Source organism: Parasteatoda tepidariorum, chromosome 4, assembly GCF_982258835.1.
Source record: "Parasteatoda tepidariorum strain Cologne lab strain chromosome 4, Ptep-v5.0, whole genome shotgun sequence".
Lineage (NCBI taxonomy): Eukaryota > Metazoa > Arthropoda > Arachnida > Araneae > Theridiidae > Parasteatoda > Parasteatoda tepidariorum.
Genome location: NC_141758.1, coordinates 72,990,683 through 73,007,754, shown reverse-complemented (window position 1 = coordinate 73,007,754; position 17,072 = coordinate 72,990,683). Strand labels below are relative to the sequence as shown.

General features: G+C 29.5%; 1 long non-coding RNA gene across 4 annotated transcripts in view; it reads right to left on the bottom strand.

Annotated features, from left to right (window-relative positions):
• The window catches only part of LOC107452893 (uncharacterized), a 32,886-nt gene extending 16,162 nt beyond the window's left edge, over nt 1–16,724 (bottom strand). The window contains exons 1-2 of one of the 4 annotated variants that reach the window (XR_011637035.1): nt 16,534–16,724; nt 3,692–3,779 (exon numbers count right to left, since the gene is read on the bottom strand). This is a non-coding gene — a long non-coding RNA (uncharacterized LOC107452893). Of the gene's footprint in view, nt 1–3,691; nt 3,780–5,679; nt 5,919–9,336; nt 9,397–10,668; nt 10,881–16,533 lie in introns of those variants that run through there. The other 3 variants (XR_011637036.2, XR_015433136.1, XR_006226064.2) reach the window with 3 other exon arrangements.
• Nucleotides 16,725–17,072: the final 348 nt, after the last annotated feature.

Below are 17,072 nucleotides of genomic sequence, written 5' to 3'. Positions count from 1 at the left end.
TTTTAGATTCATTTAGATTTATGGCTAGTAGTTTGGATAGTTTATCCAAAAATTTAACTAAAGAACAATGTAGAGAAACATCTAAATTTTTCAAAAGTCAATTAGACCTAGTTATTAGAAAAGGTGTATATCCTTATGATTACATGGATTCAAGGGAAAAATGTGAAATAAATAAATTACCTCAAAAAGAAGAATTTTATAACAAATTGAATGAATGCGATATAACGGATGAGGATTATAAACATGCACAAAATGTATGGAAGTCATTCAATATTAAAAATATGGGTGAGTATTCAGATTTATATGTTAAAACAGATGTTTTGATACTTTCAGATATTTTTGAAAATTTTAGGGATGTCTGTCTGAAAACCTATAAACTAGATCCAGCATGGTACTTCACTGCTCCTGGGTTATCGTGGGATGCTATGCTAAAATCAACTGGAATCAAATTACAATTACTGAATGATTATGATATGATTTTAATGCTTGAGAAAGGAACCAGAGGTGGGATATCTCAATGCTGTCATAGGTACGGGAAAGCTAATAATAAATATATGAAAGACTATGACAAAAGTAAAGAATCTAATTATTTAATGTACCTAGACGCCAATAATTTATACGAATGGGCAATGAGTCAATATTTACCATATAATGAATTTAAATGGATACAACCAGATAATATTGAAGATATTTTAGAAACCTCAGACAGCGAATCTGAAAAAGGTTATATATTAGAAGTAGATTTAGAATATCCAAAAGAATTACATGATAAACATTCAGATTTACCTTTAGCACCTGAGAATAGAATACCAGATTCGCAGTCTAAACAATCAAAATTGCTGACAACCTTATATGATAAAGATAACTACGTTATTCATTATAGAAATTTAAAACAATATTTAAAAATGGGATTAAAACTTAAAAAAGTACACAGAGTTCTTGAATTTAAACAATCTCCTTGGCTGAAGAAATACATAGATTTAAACACGGAAATGAGAACTAAAGCAGCCAATGAGTTTGAAAAGGATTTTTATAAACTTATGAGCAATTCTGTGTTTGGAAAAACTATGGAAAATATTAGAAAAAGAGTAGATATAAAACTGTGTTGTAATGCAAAGAAGGCTCAAAAACTCATTGCTAAACCAAATTTTAAAGGAAGAACCATTTTTGAAGAGAATTTAGTTGCTATTCATATGAACAAAACCAAAGTCTTCTTTGATAAGCCCATATATGTTGGAATGAGTATCTTAGATTTATCCAAATATCTAATGTACGACTTTCACTATAAAGTTATGAAGCCTAAATATGGGGAAACATTAAATTATTATATCAGGATACAGATAGTTATATATATGATATAAAAACAAATGATTTTTAAGATGATTTGAAAGGAATGATCGATTATTTCGATACTTCCGATTATCCAGAAAATAATAAATATGGTATTGAAAGAATAAATAAAAAAGTATTGGGTAAAATGAAAGATGATAATTCTGGTAAAATAATGACTGAGTTTATTGGATTGAGAGCAAAAATGTATGCCTTAAAAGTTGAAGAAGAAGTCATAAAAAAATCTAAAGGTGTAAAAAAATGTGTGGTTAAAAATAGAATTTCCTTCGAAGATTATAAAGAATGTTTATTAGACAGCGAGAAAAGCGATTATTATAGAACTATGAATTTAATTAGAAGTACTAAGCATGAAATATTTACAGTTCAAGTAAATAAAAAATCTCTATCAGCATCAGATGATAAGCGATATATTTTAGAAGATGGAATTCACACAAAGTATTATAGGACAAGAATTTAGGACATTATGAAAATGTTCCATAAAATGTTCTTAAATAAATGGAAGAATTCAATAGTCTCAGAAGCGACAGCCCGATATTCAAATTGAAAGATTTAAAGCCGGGGTTATATGAACTGATATCATTGAGAAAAATAAAAACAAAGTATGACAATAGTGTAGTTGTGAAAATAGATGTGGCACTAAATGATGTGAAAGAATATTTTCTAAAAAAGAAACATGGAGAACTTTCGGACAAAGCAATTCAAGAAATAAATGAAGGTGGTTATGTATTTTATTATGAAGGATTAATTGATGGAAAATACATATATATTTTAATGGAAGGTTACTTAGGGGATTTACTACAAAAACAATTAAATCAACAAGTAGACTCGTGCGCCAAAGCGTGGGCCAGGCACACTCTAATAGGAAAATGAACTTTTTCTGTAAAAAAGTGTTTTTATCATTTTATAGATATTTAATTAAAATACTTTTCTTTAATTTTCCTTGAATTATACAATTTTATTAAAAACTGTTTTCGTGCGGGAGCGTGCGCCAAGGTGTGCGTGAGGAAGTGCTAGGGCCAAAATAGAAGAAAAAGGAGTTTTTATCATTTTATAAATATTTAATAAAAAATTAAGTTTTTCAATCCTTTTTAATCAATTTTCTTTAAATTATACGATTTTATTAAAAACTGTTTTCGTGCGCGAGAAAGTGCGCCAGGACCCGCATTTATATACTACTCCTATTCAACTCATTTGTTTAGTAGAAATTTGAAAATAACTGGAATAAACCAGAACAAATTACCCGAAACAAAGAGTTAACTGAATAAATGATTTTAAATAAAAAACAAGCTTTTTTTCTAAATCTGTTCTCAGAGCTAGCTCCCAGTCTATTTGTACACGTAATTTCTTTTTAGCAAAAGTCAAGTAAAAATGCATTATATTACTTTAAATCCGTACTGGAAAAAAGATTGTTAACTTAATTTAAATGAATGAACTCTAAATGCTACTTGGAAACTAAATTATCTATACAACTTATAAGACTCAAAAACTTAAGATATCAGCGTAGATATTTGAGAATAATTTCCTATTAAGCGATCTACCTGCGTAATAGACCATATTTTTTGTTTTGTTTTGTTTAGTTTTCTTTTTATTGCTTATTTAGTGCCGCTTCCCGATATACATTTGCTCCATATACCCTACACTGACATTTTTAAGGTTAAATGCAACTTCCCGGTATATGGTACTAATGTTTTTTTATTGTTAAGTACCATTGTCCGGTGTACTCTCTATTTTCTTTTAATATATATAGTAGCATCTACTATTGATTCGTAAAGTAACCACACAGATTGCATATTGAGACAATACCCATTTGAGTTAAATATGGATTAGATTTAGCAAAAATATATTTTCAAATTATTAGTTTCATTTCATTCTTGAGTAATTTATCCATGAAATATAATGTCTCTGAAGGTAAACAAGAATGCTTTATTTTTTGGTGAAACGTTCTCAATTGTTGTAATTGTTCACAACGCACTTGGGTTAGGCACAAAATAAAATTGCTAGCCAATTGATAGAGGAAAATATCTTCAAAATTAAACTAACCATAAAATTAAATCACAATAAATTACATTGAATCATAATTGTATTAATATAAAAGGGAAAGAAAATTATATTTCAATGATTAAGGAAAATCATATGCTTTATCAATTGTTTAATTTATTGCTGGTTGATTTGTTTAGTCGGTATTATATATAGTCATTATCTTGCAATCTAATATTTATTTATAATTTGATTTTAAGTTTAAAATTATTTATAATTTCATTCCAAGTAATTTTTTGTTTATTTGTTATTAAAATATAACAATACGTAAATACGTAAACAATACGTAAAGTATATAGCTTACCAAACATTTCATTGCCACTGAAGCCTTGTATGCTCATCACTTGAAATAAAGAACCGATGACAATGGAATAGAAGAGCATTTTCTTATTCTGAAAGGAAGATATTGTTAAGCTTTGTAAAATTATTAAAAAACTGGGAGTAGATTGCTCAGAAAAAAATACAAAGTGTTTTTCAAAAAGCAAAAGTAAAGCTCTAATGCAACAGCTCGTTGCAGGACATGGAAGATAAGGCTCCAGTTTTGAGATCAATGGTATGATTATGGCAATCTGGTCAGCTTTGCGCACAGGCCACCTTTACTTCCCAAGCAAGCTGGTACCATCCGAAGCAACTCAGATTGATTGGTACTCAATATTTTCTTACTCAGTTAAAAAGAAAATATTATAGTTAAGAATTTGTAAAATTATTAAAGAAATGATCAAAAACGATCGTAGATGGTCGTAACAAGAACAAATAATATCTTACGCAGAAAAAGAAGTACTCTTTAAAGAAAGTATTACTTCGTAAAATTAAGTTAAGGAAACACTGAATAGCATTTTCTTATTCAGAAAAAAATGAAAGTATTTTTAAACTTTGTCAAATCGCTAAAATGCTTCTAGACTGTAGGTACAAAACAGATTTGAATCTATTTTTTAATTCAAACTATCCCCATAAAAATATTTAGACATCGATTATATTAATATTTTTAAGGTGGCTAAAGAATAAGAAGACATAGCTGCCAACCTTAGGAATCAAAAATTAGGAACACTATATGCGACAAAATTATATGCACTAATTACGAGAGTAAGATAAAAATTTAACTATTAAATCATAACATTAATAGACATATATTTAAATATGTAAATTAGTAAAACAAAACTAGAAAACGCTATCTTTTGTGGGAAACTTTTAATATTAATATTTTATAATTAGGAATACCGGTATAATATATTAAAAACAAACATTACCTATTAATATATAATTATTTATCGCCAAATTATAAAACAAGTAAATAATAATCTACATCATAAACAAATATTTCTGATGCAAGTGTTTAAATACTACAAAAAAATATTTTCAAAAATAATAATTTAGTGAAATAATTAGCAACAGACAGCTATTGGAATAATATTTTCCAATAAAAATCTACTAAAAATTACTTTAGCACAATAATCACAGGATGCGTGCTTGTGGCGATCAGAAAAAAAGATTGTTTTAAAATCAAAAATTTTACGAAAATTCAGATTTTTTATAAAAATATCAGATTTTCAGATTAGATTCAAAAATTAGGAACAAATCCTAAAAAATTCTGAACAGTTGGCAGCTACGAGAAGAGCAAGCAACATCGAAATAATTGGGTTTGCCAAAACGCGTACTTTAGAAATTTGACTTAATCCGGTTAGGCTTTAATTCTTGAGATTAAAAAAGCTTAGACCATAGTAACCTTTTAGTGAGTTGAATAAATTTAGCTTTAGGTTTTTAGAGTGTTCTGTAAGGATTTGTTTTAATATATATGTATAGAATCCTTATAAAATGTATAGCATAAAATATTTCAAAGGAAAAAGCAATCTATTCTGGAAATATCAATAAAAAAATATCCGCGTAAAATTTGCTAATCTTTTCGTGATATCTGTGTTAATAGCTCAAACTGTCTTCATAAAATTAGCATTAATTGCGATTAACAGGACCTATAAGAAATTAAATATACATATGAAAATAAAATTAGAAAGCCTATTCCGTATTCTAAAAGTTTTCTAATGACAATAAAGAATTGTTTGATTTTTCATTAAAATTTAAACTTAGATATATTTTGCAATTGTAATGTATAAGTGCATAAAAATGAAAGCATGTGAATTGGTATTATTACAAGTTTTTAAACTGAGGGAATTCTCAAATCATAGTTGAGTAACTTTAAAAAACCGATTATAATTTGAAAACACATTTACAGTAAATTTCAAAACGTTTCATGATAATGTATGGTTTTTCTAATATACTGCAAAAATAAAAACAAACCTATAATTCACTTGGAACAAATTCTTGAAACTTTTAAAAAGCAGCTAGCTATAATATTTGAAGAAAACACTACAAGCAACAGGATTTAATTAAAAGTTTGAATGACATTAAAGCGAGAAACAAATGCCTTATCTATTAGGCACAATTGCCGGCTAAAGTAAAAGTATAGTTGATAGCATGAGTGATGAAATACATTGAAAACGCTTCCGGTTAACAGTTCCTTTCAAGGCACCTTTCATTTCCTAAAACATAGAAACAGGCACCTCATTGGCCTAGCATTCTCGCAAATCCACCGAACTGTTAACAGCGTGGAGGTAGCGAGCTCGAATCCCGTATGTAACTTCGGGACGCCTTTCACTAATTTTTGATATCTGCTCTCAAACTTTAGAAGAGGTCATAAGTCCTCTTTGTAATGAGTACACAAACCGGCAACAATAGGTAACAGTTAGTAAAAAAAGTGTAGGGCCTTCCTTGTCCCAGAGGTCTCGTCGTTCCGTTAAGCACTCCGTAGCGTTTTGGGTAGTGGGATAAAATCCCACCTTAACTCTGGATGTATATTTGTGCTTTATAAATTCATGCTGTTGTTTGTTCATTTACGTCGCACTAGAGCTGCACAATGGACTGTTGGCGATGGTCTGGAAACATCCCTGAGGTTGATCCGAAGACATGCCATCACAATTTTAATCCTCTGCAGAGGGGATGGCACCCCCGCTTCGGTAGCTCGACGACCTGCACGCGAAGTCGAGTACTTTACGGTAGAACAGTTTAACGAGGACCCATACCGCACACTCTCGGTCCCCACGCAGACTGATCCAAGTGGTCATCCACACTCACACTGACCGTAATCAGTGATGCTTTACTTGGGTGATCTGCTGGGAACCGTGTCTTAACGATCAGTCCACTGCGGGACATCAATTCATGCTACCTGTTCGTCAACTTGATAAGGGTTCACAAGCCGTACTTTGTGCTGAATACATTTGTGCCAAAAAGTAAATAATAGATAAATAAAAGTACGATGTCAAACTACCAGAAGTTTGATCTCCACCGTATATATTTTTTACTCTGAAAATACGTTCTTGAGGACACCTATCACTGCTTGGGCTGGGCTTTGCTTCTAAAGGGTTCTGCTCTCTCCTGTTTAAGTTGAAATATCACGCGAGCCAGTTTTGTCACTGCCTCACCATTAAGTATGAATCATTACCTATAATTCATTAGTGTAGCTCTAATACGACGTGTACTTAAACAGACGATTTTTCCGGGGGGAAAAGTAGCTGTACTTTACGTCCATCCAAAGCTGCACAACGGTCTGGAAGGGATGATTCGAAGACATGGCGTTACAATTTTGATCTTCTACAGAGAAGATGCAGAGAAGCTCACCATCCTTGGTAGATAGACGACTGCTCCACGAAGATGAGCATTTTATGGTGGAACACGAGGACTGGTGGTACTCACCTTCGATCTCTTCTCAGGCTGATGAAAGGGTCACACACCCGCCTACTCCCCTATGCCAGTGATGCTTGATTTTGATGATCAACTGGAAACCGCGTCTTACGACCAGTCCTATGGGACGCCTGCATATGTATGTGAGCCCTGCAGTGGACTGATCGTTAAGGCACGGTTCCCAGCAGATCACCGAAGTTAAGCTTCACTGGCTGTGGTCAGTGTGCGGGTAGGTGACCACTTGAACCGAGGGTGTGCTGTATTGGTCCTCGTTAAATTGTTTTACTTTAAAGTGTTCGGTTTCGCGTGCAGGTCGTTGGGCTACCGAAGCGGGTGTGCCATCCCATCTGCAGAGGATCAAAATTCTGATGGCATGCCTTCGGGTCATCCTCGGGGATGTTTCCCAGACAGTCGCCAATCGCCCATTATGCACCTCTAGTGCGACGTAAATGAACTACTACTACTGCATATGTATGTGACAAAATAAAAAACATGTAGATGGGATTAGCACACGTTTAATTCCAGTCGTAATGCTGGATGGTTGAATCTGACTTTCTCTGTATTGTGCCATTCCATCACTCAAATGAATAATAATTTGTAGGTTTTTCTTTGCTTAAAGATCGAAGTTTATTTTGTCAGTTGATTTCTGGAAGTTATGAATAAAAATTCTTTACTAACAACAGATAAGTTCGCAGGTTTGAGTCTCGAGGTTACTGGGGTTATCTCAGTAATATGAAGAGAATGGTATGTTTTGAATTGCTTGAAATTAGGAATATACACGAGAGAATAAAACCTCAAATTTTGGCGGAGACACCTATATATTCTGGTCAAGACAAGAAAAAATATATGAACATTGTGAGCGAGTAACATAGAAGCGTATGTAATTCATTCTGTTTTAGGAATTTCCTACGATAAACTTCAATTAAGCAATTGTATGCTTCTCAAATCGCTATTAAGGAGTGAGATTCTTGCATCATTTAAGAAAACGAGCTTGATACCTTTTTATGCCACAGTCCACAACATTTTCGCTACTAACCTGGTCTTTTTTTAAAATTTTGTAACTATATTAGCGTTTAGTTACAAACTATCAAATGCAAGTCCTTGAAGTACCGGTTGGCTAAAGAAACTAAATTTTTAAACTCACGTTAACAGTAGTAGGTTCGAGTACTCAAAAGTTATCGCGTTTATTACGGATTGTTGTTGTTGTTCATTTACGTCGCACTAGAGCTGCACAATGGGCTATTGGCGACGGTCTGGGAAACATCCCTGAGGATGATCCGAAGACATGCCATCACAATTTTGATCCTCTGCGGAGAAGATGGCACCCCCGCTTCGGTAGCCCGACGACCTGCACGCGAAGTCGAGCACTTTACGGTAGAACAGTTTAACAGGACCAATACCGCACACCCTCGGTCCCTACGCAGGCTGATCCAAGTTGTCACCCACCCGCACACTGACAGCAGCCAGTGATGCTTGACTTCGGAGATCTGCTGGGAACCGTGTCTTAACGATCAGTCCACTGCGGGACGCGTTTATTACGGATTAACATAGAAATCTAATGTACTCAAATGTACAGCTTTAAAAAAAAATCACCAGACAGTCTGTCTTTTGCAGATATTTTCTAATTAAATGTAATGATTAAAATTGGCACTGAGTATCTAAAAATCAGATCATTAGGAATATAAAATATTCATAGTGACAGTTTTTTTAGCTGGCTGTACGAAAAGCAGGTTTTACAAAATACAGTGACATTGATTTTAATTTCATTATTCAATCAAGCTTATACTAAGTAGGAAGATGAAATGAAAACAACGCTTAAAGCATTGCTGTAATCTGTTGCTGAAATCATCGGTTTGCTACTTCTGATAAAAAACAGTGATTAAATTTATACACTCAAATGCTATAAAAATGATGGATTTCAAGAATAATCTAGATATTATTATTGCTTAAGACATGTTCGATTTCTTTGAAAAAAAATAAATGAAGAAATATTAAGAACTAAATTTAAGATTATAAAAAGTAAAAAGCATTGAAATAATTTTAGTTTATTACATTGTAAATGCTCTTTTCATCAAACGATCTATACGCAAATTAATTTATGTAAACAATTTTTTACATATAAAAATGAATTCTTAAAACAGTTTTTAAATATTATAAATTTCATTCAGATACAAAATAAATATACCGTATATTAGATAACTGAAAAATAAAACTTACTTTATAGAGGACAAAAGTTATGAGAAATTATTAGCCAAATGTGGTAAATTACTTTTACCACATATGTGGTGAATTACTATACGTAAATTAATGCATGTAAACATTCGTTCCAATTTCTTACACATAAAAATGAATTCTTAAAACAGTTTTTAAATATTATAAATTTCATTCAGATACAAATTAAATATACCGTATATTAGATAACTGAAAAATGAAACTTACTTTATAGAGGACAAAAGTTATGAGAAATTATTAGCCAAATGTGGTAAATTACTTTTACCACATATGTGGTGAATTACTATACGTAAATTAATGCATGTAAACATTCGTTCCAATTTCTTACACATAAAAATGAATTCTTAAAACAGTTTTTAAATATTATAAATTTCATTCAGATACAAAATAAATACACCGTATATTAGATAACTGAAAAATGAAACTTACTTTATAGGGGGCAAAAGTTATGAGAAATTATTAGCCAAATGTGGTAAATTACTTTTACCACATATGTGGTGAATTACTATACGCAAATTAATGCATGTAAACATTCGTTCCAATTTCTTACACATAAAAATGAATTCTTAAAACAATTTTTAAATATTATAAATTTCATTCAGATACAAATTAAATATACCGTATATTAGATAACTGAAAAATGAAACTTACTTTATAGACGACAAAAGTTATGAGAAATTATTAGCCAAATTTGGTAAATTACTTTTACCACATATGTGGTGAATTACTATACGTAAATTAATGCATGTAAACATTCGTTCCAATTTCTTACACAGAAAAATGAATTCTTAAAACAGTTTTTAAATATTATAAATTTCATTCAGATACAAATTAAATATACCGTATATTAGATAACTGAAAAATGAAACTTACTTTATAGAGGACAAAAGTTATGAGAAATTATTAGCCAAATGTGGTAAATTACTTTTACCACATATGTGGTGAATTACTATACGCAAATTAATGTATGTAAACATTCGTTCCAATTTCTTACACCTAAAAATGAATTCTTAAAACAGTTTTTAAATATTATAAATTTCATTCAGACACAAATTAAATATACCGTATATTAGATAACTGAAAAATTAAACTTACTTTATAAAGGACAAAAGTTATGAGAAATTATTAGCCAAATGTGGTAAATTACTTTTACCACATATGTGGTGAATTACTATACGTAAATTAATGCATGTAAACATTCGTTCCAATTTCTTACACATAAAAATGAATTCTTAAAACAGTTTTTAAATATTATAGATTTCATTCAGATACAAAATAAATATACCGTATATTAGATAACTGAAAAATGAAACTTACTTTATAGACGACAAAAGTTATGAGAAATTATTCACCAAATGTGGTAAATTACTTTTAAAGACTTATTAAATCGTTTTACAGTAACAAAACCATTTGGTTGATACTTTTTAATACCAAGAAGAACAACTATTAAAGACGAACAATGTAAAGTATCTGTTAAAACATCCGGAAAGGCAAATAAAATGTGATTTTCTGCTTGGTTTTGATAAAACTGTGACTTTTATCCGTTAAGGAAGTTCTCAAAAAAAAGGGGGGGAGAGGAAATAGAGGCTTATTATCAGATCGATGACGGGCACAAAATGTTGCTTATTTTGCATCGGAAATAACTAAACAATTATAAAAGTATGCAAGATTTTGTGACGAAAACATTTTTTTTCCGAATAAACTTTATACAAAGGAAATCGTCATAAATTTCACAAGTATTAAAAAGTAATTTGAGACGCTACAAGCCCATGTAAAATCTCAGATTTGAATTAAATTATAGACTATTACATTTTATTTTTCAAATATTTTAAAGGTGTCATGGATGTTTGCTAGTTAATAGTTCCAAAGATTTGAAAAAAAAGGAAGGGTATTACATGTTCCTTAACCAATTATTTATTTATTATCCGTCATATAAGATAAATGGGATACCTGCAAGTGACGTATTGTGGATATCTCGATCCTAATTGGTTGTTAAAATGTGGCCTTTGTTTACGTTAGAAACTGTTCTTTACATGCTATTTCAAGTAATAAGACCTTCAGGTATCAATTGTCTTATTCTATATAATACATTCTATATTCTTTTACAAAGATTATAACGCAAAGATTTCAATTCTTTCACCATAGATTTCTTAATTAACACAAAGACTCCTCATTTGACCAAGACAAAAGCAAAAAAGCTATGTTGAGCATTAATGAACTAATAATGCATCTAAGTTGCTAGGTACACAAAAAAATATTTATAAAACTTATTGATTAGCTTAACTACTAATATACAAGTATAACTATAAATAACTACTAACAATAAATTCATAAAGAACTTTGACAATATCTCGGACATCTCTTGTAAAGAGTTAATTGAAATCAAAGTACATCCACACGGGCAACAGCAGTTAGATTGAAGAAAATTGGTTAAATATATTATTTAAAAATAAGAAAGGTGTTAGAATTGGAGGAGGGTTTGCAGAATTAGAATATTTAAATACAGTTGAGCAGTGCATTCAGCATCGTTACAGTTGGTTTATATGTTGTACAAGATAATTATTGCTGTTGTTGTTACTTATGTCACTTAATAAGACCAACAAACTGGCTTGAAATCGTAAACAATTTTAAGGCAGAGGGTGCGCTTCTTATATTTTCAATGATGCAATCTAAAGGTATGAAAGCACACCCACGTCACTGCCCATTTTATAGGGATCGTAATTTTGATACAATATTACGATGCGATTTGTAATACAAATCGTAATTTTGACCAGATCAAGAGAAAACTCAATCTCCAACTCAGCACCCCCAGAGGTATTGTTGTGGGAACTTGGAGGACTTTGTGACTCCAACAGATTTAACGTGCTCCTGTCACTATTCAATGCACGGAAATTTTTCGCCCGCGGGATGCGAACTCACGTCTTACGAACAGGAGTCCAATGTACAAGATAATTTTGAAAGGTGACCAAGCTGGTCATTAAAAGCGGATAGAAAATAAATGAAATTGAAAGGATGCTAAATTAGATTTTTTCAAAAATCCTACTTCTATTTTTAATTCATATACAGTGATTCTTACTTACAGTATTGGAAATGCTTCCCTGAAACGATAATTAAATATTTTTAACACTGAAAAAACAATAAAGCTGTATTAACACTTTAAAAATATATTATGGTGCTAAATTATATAAAAAAAAGTATGTTTGGATAACCACTCATGCTTTTCAAAAATAAACAAAACTGGATTGTTCGTTTTTCAAGTAATAATTAAAGTCATTAATTTTCTTGTGTTTAACATTGGATTTATTATAATACAAAAAAAATTCTTTGTACTGTAATAAATTCTATTTCGATAACTGAATACGATTTCAGACTGTTGCTGATGAAACAACAAGATATACGAGCAGCTTAATTATTATTATTAATGATGATAATTAATAAAAAACTAATAATAATCATAAATATTATTATTAATAATAATTAAAATAAAAACAGTAATAAATAATAATAAAATTAAAAGTATTATTGATAAAAATAATTAATAATAATAATTATTAATAATAATAATAATTAATAATATTAATTATTATTATTAATGATGATAATTAATAAAAACTAATTATAATCATAAATATTATTATTAATAATAATTAAAATAAAAACAGTAATAAATAATAATAAAATTAAAAGTATTATTGATAAAAATAATTAATAATAATAATTATTATTAATAATAATAATTAATTTTATTTATTATTATTATTAATGATGATAATTAATAAAAACTAATTATAATCATAAATATTATTATTAATAATAATTAAAACAAAAACAGTAATAAATAATAATAAAATTAAAAGTATTATTGATAAAAATAATTAATAATAATAATTATTAATAATAATAATAATTAATAATATTAATTATTATTATTAATGATGATAATTAATAAAAACTAATAATAATCATAAATATTATTATTAATAATAATTAAAATAAAAACAGTAATAAATAATAATAAAATTAAAAGTATTATTGATAAAAATAATTAATAATAATAATTATTAATAATAATAATAATTAATACTATTAATTATTATTATTAATGATGATAATTAATAAAAACTAATAATAATCATAAATATTATTATTAATAATAATTAAAATAAAAGCAGTAATAAATAATAATAAAATTAAAAGTATTATTGATAAAAATAATTAATAATAATAATTATTAATAATAATAATTATTAATAATATTGATTATTATTATTAATGATGATAATAATTAAAAACTAATAATAATCATAAATATTATTATTAATAATAGTTAAATTAAAAACAGTAATAAATAATAACAAAATTAAAAGTATTATTGATAAAAATAATTAATAATAATAATTATATTGATAATAATAATAATAAAACCGATAAGATGAGATTTTAGAAAATTTAGTAAACGCTTATAACTTTTCATATCAAAAACATATTTATTTTAATTATTATCATAGGAGAGTGGGAGAATGGTGTTTTTTTTACCCGTTTTTTTTTATCATATAAGAACCAGGACGTATTAGGTCTTGCCAGTAAAATAGAGGTCAAAACAATCTTAAAATTTATTTCTTGGACATCTCTCATCGTGCGCGATATTTTCAATTGATCAACTTAAGGATGAGTAGCTTTTACAATATTAAAAAAAAATAATAAAATAAAAAAAATAAAGGTAGGCTGCCGATATTTTGAGCAATCTAGTAAGTTATTTCTGGAATTAATTTAATTATTTCAAAATCCTTGTCAGAAATAAGTAAAATAAGGGACGCACAATATGCGAAAAATACAAGGTTCAAACTAAAATGCCTTCAAAATCTAATGAATCACTACGGAGGAAGAGAAATTTATTAGCTATCAGACTGGTTTTGATGTTCTTCGTCCCGCTTTTCTCAATACTGATTTGTCATATTTTGACAGCGTTTTTTGTTTGGTCCTCACCTAAATATTGTTTTGTGCCCTCTAATATGTATAATTTTTTAAATTCATTTTTGAAAAAGAAAAGAGTCTAAAATTATGTTTTAATAACGGTAATTATGGAGCCCCTTAATATTCTTACTCCTTTAGATTATTAAGATTTTAATTTAAAGAATGGTTTCATTTTTTTATTTTATCTCATAAAGTTAAGTTTTTTTTCTTCAAATTTGCGAACATTCATTACTAATGTTTTCCGCAAAATTTGAAAATTGGATAGGGGAAAAAACACATTAGATGTAGAAATGCCGGAGGTAAAAAGAAGATAATAAGAAAGAAAAAGAAATATTTCTACTTCTTGATCATTCTAACTTACAACTCTCTTTTCTCGTTTTGTTTGTACTTTCTGAAAAACTAAGAATAACACTTGAGAAGTAAAACACATCCCGTGAGGAAAAAGAAAAAGCGAACTAAGAAAAAAAAAGATATTATTTTTGAAACCTTAGAAGGGACACTCACGTGTTACAAGTCGATACATTCCCATGGACTCTGGCAGATGTCCGTTTTCCCGGATAAGTGCGGAGAAATGGGGGATAGGAGTGCCGGATTTTAGTCTTTATGTCTCGTATGTCCAGGATTTCGAAATCACCAACAGCACGACAGTAGGAGTTTATCTGGTTGCTTCTACTTTGTCCTAAATTGATTCGTTTTCTAGAATACATTTTATTGATTGGCATTTCGTATTAGCTCGATATAGGGTGTTCAAAAAATATTGACTTTATTTATTCTCCTTTTTTTAAGAAGAATGAAACAGTATTCTTAGTTTGATTGTACCTTACATGGCAGAAATTCAATTATCTGTAGTCCATTTATTCGGATCACCATGAGGGAAAAAAGGATGGGGATATAGTAGGCTGCTACTGTTTTTCAGTTAAGACGCGATGTCTATGAGTTAATTATAGTTTCATTGGTAATAAAGTATCAGAAAGTAAATAATAGATGTAAGCAGGAGTTTTAGGTAAGATACGAGATAAGTCATTTGCTTTTAATTTAAATAGGGAGAAGTTATCAAGAAGTAAATAACAGGTGGGTAACGGATTTTAAGCTCAAACACCACATCTATGAGCAGTTTTAATTTAATTGATTAGTAGGCATAATAAAGTAAACAATAAGTAGCTACTGGATTTCAAGTTCAGGTACCACGTCCATGAGTAGTTTTAATTTAATTGATCAGTCGGGATAATAAAGTAAACAATAAGTAGCTACTGGATTTCAAGTTCAGATACCACGTTCTTGAGTAGTTTTAATTTAAATGATCAGTCGGGATAATAAAGTAAACAATAAGTAGCTACTAGACTTCAAATTCAGATACCACGTCCATGAGTAGTTTAAATTTAATTGATCAGTCGGGACAATAAAGTAAACAATAAGTAGCTACTGGATTTCAAGTTCAGATTCCACAAACATGAGTAGTTTCAATTTAAATAATAAAAAGTTATCAGAAAGTAAATTATCAAGTTTAGACATAACATTTATGAGTAGTTTTAATTTAATTGGTCAGGAGGTATCAGAAAGCAACTAATAACTAGATTTCAAGTTAAGCCATGACGGATATGAGTTTAGTTGTAATTTAATTAATAAGAAGGTACAAAAGAAAACAAACTATGTGTGCAGCTATCGGATTTCAAGTTAAGGCATGACGATGTGCTGTTTGTAGTGAAAAGTAGAGCTACCTGCGAACCTCTTAAAAAACACGGATACGACAACCGGGAATTAATTTCATTGGTAAGAAGGTATCTGTAAGACAGTTAGCCACTAAAGAAAGTGATATATATGTATTATCATTAAATTTAGTTTTTTCCTATTGAAATGGCCATGTTTCATCCATTCAGACCAGTGATTTCTAAGTTTTTTTAACCTTTGTAACTCCAGGTTCGAGCTTCTTTTGGCGAGGACCCGTTGCAAATAAATAAGTAATCTAGATAAGTTTTAAGACACGTGGTAAAATAATATAAAATATTATTACTTTTAAAGAAAAAACAAACAAACACGTGATGAATTTTAAAAACAAATATTAAATTACCGATGTATATAAAATAGAACACTCTTAAATAAAGCCAACACATTGATTAGCTAGTAAGTTTCAATTAAATTACCACGTGCAAACATACAAATCAATGTATGGATAAAATAATGCAGAAAAGAAAATATAATATTACTTACTTCGCTAATTCGACGCCTGGTAGGCATTTCTTTAACACTTGAAGACGATTTTTTAAAAATAATATGATGACACTCACAAATACTAAATAAAACTCGCAAGAAAAAAAAATTATAACAGAAAATTAATCAGAGAAATATCAATATGAACTCTGCGAAGACTTAAAGCACTCATTACAACAATCTCAAACTAACCTCTGAGGGAATGATCTATGTAACAGGTTCAAACCCCCCGCTTATATCTCCATCGATGCAGTGATCCCCTCCTTGCGAGTTGCTTATAGCTTGCAACAAGCCATCCAATCATTATGTTGCCACCAAAGAAAAGAAATACTTTATTCGAAAACCGGAACTATGTCCCTTTCTGCTAAAGTAAAGAAATAAGCAGTTGATGACGGTCAATTTCTTTTTTTAAACCCCTCTTTTATAACACGTATAGTCCATCCCTCTCCTGTTGCCACCGAAGAAAAGAAATACTTTATTCGAAAACCGAAACTATATTCCTTTCTACTAAAGTGAAGAAATAGGCAGTTGATGATGGT